Raw genomic sequence first — 6,320 nt, forward strand, 5'->3', positions numbered from 1 at the left:
CTATGATTTACTAAAGTTTTGTTGAGGATTTTTGCATCTATATTCATGAAGGATACTGGTCTATAGTTTTATTCTATTTTTGTCTCATTTGGTATCAGGTTGATGGTGTTCTCATAACGTGAGTTTGGAAATGTTGCTTCCTTTTAATTTCTGGAAGAGGTAGTGTAGAATTGGTGTTAATTATTCTTTGAATGGTAGAATATTCCGGTGAAACCATTTGGGCCTTGCAATGGACTGAATGTGTCTCCTTAAAATGTGATGACATCCTAACCCCCAATGTGATGGTATTAGGAGGTGGGGCCTCTCAAGAGATAATTAGGTCACGAGGGTGAAGCCCTTCTGAATGAGATTAGTACCCTTATAAAAGTGACCCCAGAGAGTTGCCTCACCCTCTCCTGCCATGTGAGGAGGATACAACAAGAAGATGACAGTTTTCAATCTGGAAGATGTTTCTCACCAAAACTAACTGTGCTAGCACCCTAATGTCAGACTTCCAGCCTCCAAACCTGTGAGAAATAAATTTGTTTACAAGCTACCCAGTCTGTGGTACCATGTTATAGCAGCCCAAGCTGAATAAGACAAGTTTGTACTAGAAGTGGGTACTAATGTAAAAGACATGGAAGTGGCTTTGGAACTGAATAGTGAGTGGATAAAGGCTGAAAAGAGTTTTGACGGGCATGCAAAAAATAATGGATGTTAAGGGTGATTCTGGTGAAATCTCAGCAAAGAGGAGAGCTGAAGAGAAAACCTCAGTCATAGGAAATAATCATGAACAAAATGTTAGTAGAAATATGGACAGTAAAGACCATTCTGCCGCAGTCTTAGATGGAAATGAGGAACTTATTATTGGAAACTGGAGGAAAGGTCGTTCTTTTTATAGTGGCAAAGAACAGGGCTAAATTGTGTTTGTGTTCTAGTATTTTGTGGAAAGTAGATCTTCTGAGAAATGAAATTTAATGTGTGGCTTTGCTCCTCCTGGCTGATTATAATGAAGTGCAAGAAGAGAGAAATGACTTAAAGATGGAGTTTTTGAAGCAGAATGTAAAGATTTGGAAAATTCTTAGCTGAGTAAATAGTGTTAAAGTGAGGGCATAGATTGGGAAAGAATAGCATCCTATAAGTTGGTTGGGAGACATGTGGGATGAAGCTGGGGACACTGAGCTCCTGAGTTTAGAGTCTGCTTTACTAATGGAAGTGGCATCCCCACCCACAGTGGCAGTGGCATTTCCACCTCCATTTGAGGGGATTAACCCCGCATTGCCTGAAGAAACCATGACCTCCCCTGAGGCAGTGGCCATGCAAGATGATGCTGATGGGCCTATCACTAGACTCAAATCCCCGCAGACTCCTAAAGGTGAAGTACAAAGTGTGACCCAGGAGGAGGTGTGCTACAGTCAAAAAGAATTACTTGAGTTTTCTAATTTTTACAGGCAAATCTAGGGAACAAGCATGGGAATGGATACTAAGGATGTGGAATAACGGTGGAAGGAACATGATTGGAAATTTGGTGACAGTGAAATGTGGGAAAGAGATGTGTGGATAGACCTCTCTGGGCAAAACATTTGAAGGTATTTGTGCCCTGTATAAATACCTACTAAAGGGTGACGTCAGCAGAGAGGACTTTAATAATCAAGTGGATAGGATGGCCTGTTCTGTGGATAACAGTTTCTTTTCCCAGCTACCCCCATTATCATCCAGTGGGCTTAGGAACATAGTGGTGGCAGGGATGGACATTATGCATGGGCTCAGAAACATGGACTTCCACCCACCAGGGCCCACCTGAGTGTGGCCACTGCTGGGTGCTCATTCTGCCAGTAGAGACAAGCACTGAATGCCTAATATAGCAGCATTCCCTGAGAGGTGTTCAACCAGCTACCTGGTGGCAGGTTGAGTACATTGTATCACTTACATTGTGGAAGGGGCAGCGCTTTGTCCTTACTAGAATAGAGACTTACTCTGGATACAGATTTGCCATCCCTGCACGCAGTGCTTCTGCCAAAACTGCCATCCCTGGACTTATATACATACAGTGCCTTATCCACTGTCACGGTATTCCACACAGCATCACCTCTGATCAAGGAACTCCTTTCACAGTAAAATAACTGCAGCAATGGGTCCATGCTCATGCAATTCACTGGTCTTAACGTGTTCTCCACCATCCTGAAGCAGCTCGCTTGATAGAATGGTGGCATGGCCTTTTGAAGACTCAGTTATAGATCCAGCTAGTGGCAGTACCTTGCAGGCTGAGTCTGGGTTCTCCAGAAGGCTGTATATGCTCTGAATCAGAATCCAATATGTGATGGTTTCTCTAGTAGCCAGGATTCATGGATACAGGGGTCGGGGAATAGTGTGAGATAACAAAATTCAGTTGCCCTTTGAACAGCCCAGGGTTTAGGGGTGCCGATACCCCGCGCCGTCAGAAATCTGCATACTGCTTTATAGTCGGCCCTCTGTATTTGTTTCTGCATCTGTGGATTCAACCAACCTTGGATTGTGTAGTACTGTGGTATTTATTGAAAATAATCCATATATAAGTGGACCCTCACAGTTCAAACCCATTCAAGGGTCAACTGTATATATGTTGGTCTCTGACTCTAGTTCCTGGCCCAGAGCTCCTAAAACTCTGGTAATTTCCTAAGTGATAAGAACACTAGGGGCATCTCTTACTCTAATATTTTGTCCTTGACCTGGCTCCTGACAAAGGACTGTTGAAACCCTTGTAATTTCCTAGGTGATAGGAGTATCTTCTGTTCTAATGAGGCAACTCTGGGTGGGCTCCTTGATGGTCCTTGGATGAGGGCTGGTCTCCAGAAAGACTAAGGAGGCATGATTAGAACGTTGGAATTTTCAACCCTGCTCACCTTTCTCTTGAGAAGGGAGAAGAGCTGGAAATGGGGTTAATGATCCATCATGCCTCCATGATGAAACCTCCATAAAAATCCCCAAAATACAGGGTTCAAAGAACTTCCAGGTTGGTGGCCACATCCACACTGGGAGGGTGACGCCCAAATTCCACAAGGACAGAGCTCCTGTGCTTGGGACCTCCCATACCTTACCCTGTGTTTCTCTTCATCTGGCCGTTCATCTGTATCCTTTTATCACATCCTTCAGTAAACTGGTAAATGTAAGTGTTTTCTTGAGTTCCATGAGCTGCTCTAGCAAATTACTTGAACCTGAGGAGGGGGTCGTGGGAACCTTGAATTTGTAGCCAAATCAGACAGAAGTTGTAACATGGGGAGACAGAAGTTGTAACATGGGGACCTACTACTTGCAGTTGGCATCTGAAGTGGTGAGCAGCCTTGTGGGACTGAGCCCTTAACCTGTGTGTCTGACACTAAATTGTAGGACACCCAGCTGACCCCCCCACCCCGCCATGCACCGCGGCCCCACCCCCGACGTTTGGTGACCAGAAGTGTCAGAAGTGAAGTGTTCTGTGTGAATAGTAAAGAAGACGCCCAAGGGAAGAAACACAGGGAAGAACTGTGGGTTTTCCTTTACAGGTGGAAATGGTAGTGGTAAAACTATTACCCCTAGTGATCCACTATCAAAATTTTTGCTTCCCATTCCCATGACTTTATGTCCTTCTGGGTTAGAGGTTTTAGTTCCAGGAGGAAGACTGCTTCCAGCAGGTGGCACAATAATGATTCCAGTGAACTGGAAGTTCAGACTGCCACCTGGCCACCTTGGTCTCATACCTCTGAATCAACGGGCAAAGGAGAGTTACGGTGTTGGCCAGGATGATCGATCCTGACTCCTGAGGGGAAATTGGACTACTATCCCACGATGGAGGTAAGGAAGAATACATCTGGAATACAAGAGATCACTTAGGGCATCTCTTATCACCATGGCCCTGTGACTAAGGTCAGTGGAAAACAACAACCCAATCCAGGCAGGACTACCAATGATCCAGACCCTGCAGGAATGAAAATTTGTGTCACTCCACCAGGTAAAGAAGCATGATCATGTGACTAGTTACAGAAATGAGGACTGTAATTGTCATGAGTATTCCTCCTTGTTTTGTCATGAACCTGTGTGTTTATGCTTATATTCTTTTCTTTCTTAATCCCATACCTTGTAACTTTACATCATAGTATTCAAGTATTGACTTTATATCATAGTATTTAATGTTGTTAATTTTACATCATCATATTTAAATTACAGGGTACCTAGAAGAAGTGTAAAGATCACCCAAGGACTTTGCATCCTCTTCTGGGAAAAATTTACTGAGTTTTCGGTTGTACCCAGAATAGCTGTATCATGTTAGGTGAAATTATGACCTTGTTATTGTTTTTATTTGGAGATTAAGTATGGTTTAAGGAGAGCAGTATGAGTGCCAATTTGACAGTGTGCATTTGTAATAGTTAAATTTATGTGTCAGCTTGGCTGGATCAGAGGCTGCCCAGATACCTAGCTAAACATTATTTCTGGGTGTGTCTGTTAGGATGTTTCCGAATGAGATCAGCATCTGAATCAGTGAGTTTGGTAAAGTGAGTTTGCCCTCTTCTATGTGGGTGGGCATTATTCAATCCGTCGAGGGCCTGAATAGAACAAAAATGCAGAGGAAAGAAGAATTCTCCCCTCCCCTATTTTCTGAGCTGAGACATCTCACCTCATCTTCTGCCCTCAGACTGGGATTTATTTACATCATTGGCTCCTCTCATTCTCAGGCCTTTGGACTGTTGACTGAATTACACCACTGGCTTTTCTGGGTCTCCATTTTGCAGATGGCAGATCGTGGGATTTCTCAGCCTCCATAATCATATAAGCCAATTCCTTAAAACAAATCTCCTTTGATATCATATTGGTACTGGTTCTCTGAAGAACCCTAATACAGGCCTGGAGATTTCTTCTTCTGAAGTTGGTAAATTATGGATTTAATTAATAGTTATCAGACTATTCATCTTGGATGAGTTTTCATAGTTTAAAATCCATGTCAGATAATTCCAATATCTGTGTTAACCTCCTGTTGATATCTGTTGATTATGTTTTGTCATCCACTTTGAGATTTTCCCTAGTTCTTGATGTGCGTGTGTGTGTGTGTGTGTGTGTGTGTGTGTGTGTGTAATTATTGTATCCTGGATATTTGGGGGTTTATTTTATGAGTCTCTATTTCACACTTAAATCAAGTTCCTAGTTACTGCAAGGTCAGGGTAGTAGACAGGCTCCATGTACACATAGCATTTGAAGTTGTCAACCAGCTGGGAGGAAGACATAGGCAGGTTATTCCTGGGACAGATTGGCAGTCAGGATTCTGCTCAAAGCTCACAGCCTTAGCAGATTTCCATAGACTGTGTCATGGAGCTGCCTCATTATTGCTGGCACAGGATGGTGACAGTTTCAGCTATCTGGCACATCTTCCACGAATGATAGCATCTGCTTGTATCAAAAAGTACAAAAGGTCTTTATCTTGTATGTTGTGACTCTTTTTGGCTAGGAATGGAAAGTGAGAATTTCAATTTTATCGAAATAACAGTAAGATCTCTAAATTAGCATAACCCAATATTGATGGGAACCAAAATTTGTGGTGAGCCACAGAATATCTAGTCTGACTTCCTTCTACCCTTGCTACCTGAATCTATCCATGTATAAAAGTTTATTGGAGAAATAGTACCATGTACTGTTATGTTGTCAGCTAAGAGGAATACCATGTGATGTTGAGGCACTATCCTGTAAAATGTATTTACTTGAACCAGAGATCAGTACATGTTCATTGCTAGTAATAGAAATACAACTGATTTTGCAAGTTGATCTAGTATTTTATGACATTGCTAAAATCACTTATTTCTAGAAGTTCATCTGTAGTAGATTCTGTGGGATTTTCTACATAAATCATCACATCATCTGCAAAAAGAGACAGTTTTAGGCACTCCTTTCTGAGCTGTAAATGTTTAAGTCCCTATTGTGCCTTATTTCACTGCGTAGAACTTACGGAGTTATGTTAAGTAGCAGTGGTGAGAGTGAACGTCCTTGCCTTGTTCCCAGTCTTATGGGTAAAGCATTCAGTCATTCACCATTACATATGATGATAACTGTAGATTTCTTGTATATGCTCTTTATCAAGTTGAAGAAGCTACCCAATCATTCCTAGCTTCAGAAAGTTTTTTTTTTTTAAATCATGAATGGGTTATGAATTTTGTCAAATACATTTTCTACATCAATTGATATGATCAAGTAATTTTCTAGTCTGTTAATATGGCAGATTACATTGATTTTCAAATACTGAACCAGCCTTGCATGTATTGAATGAACCCTACTTGTCATGGTTAATAGTAATTCTTTATATGCTGCTAAATTCTATTAGTATTTTGCTAAGGAGTTTG

This window comes from Phocoena sinus, chromosome 19 (assembly GCF_008692025.1).
Source record: "Phocoena sinus isolate mPhoSin1 chromosome 19, mPhoSin1.pri, whole genome shotgun sequence".
Classification (NCBI taxonomy): Eukaryota; Metazoa; Chordata; class Mammalia; order Artiodactyla; family Phocoenidae; genus Phocoena; species Phocoena sinus.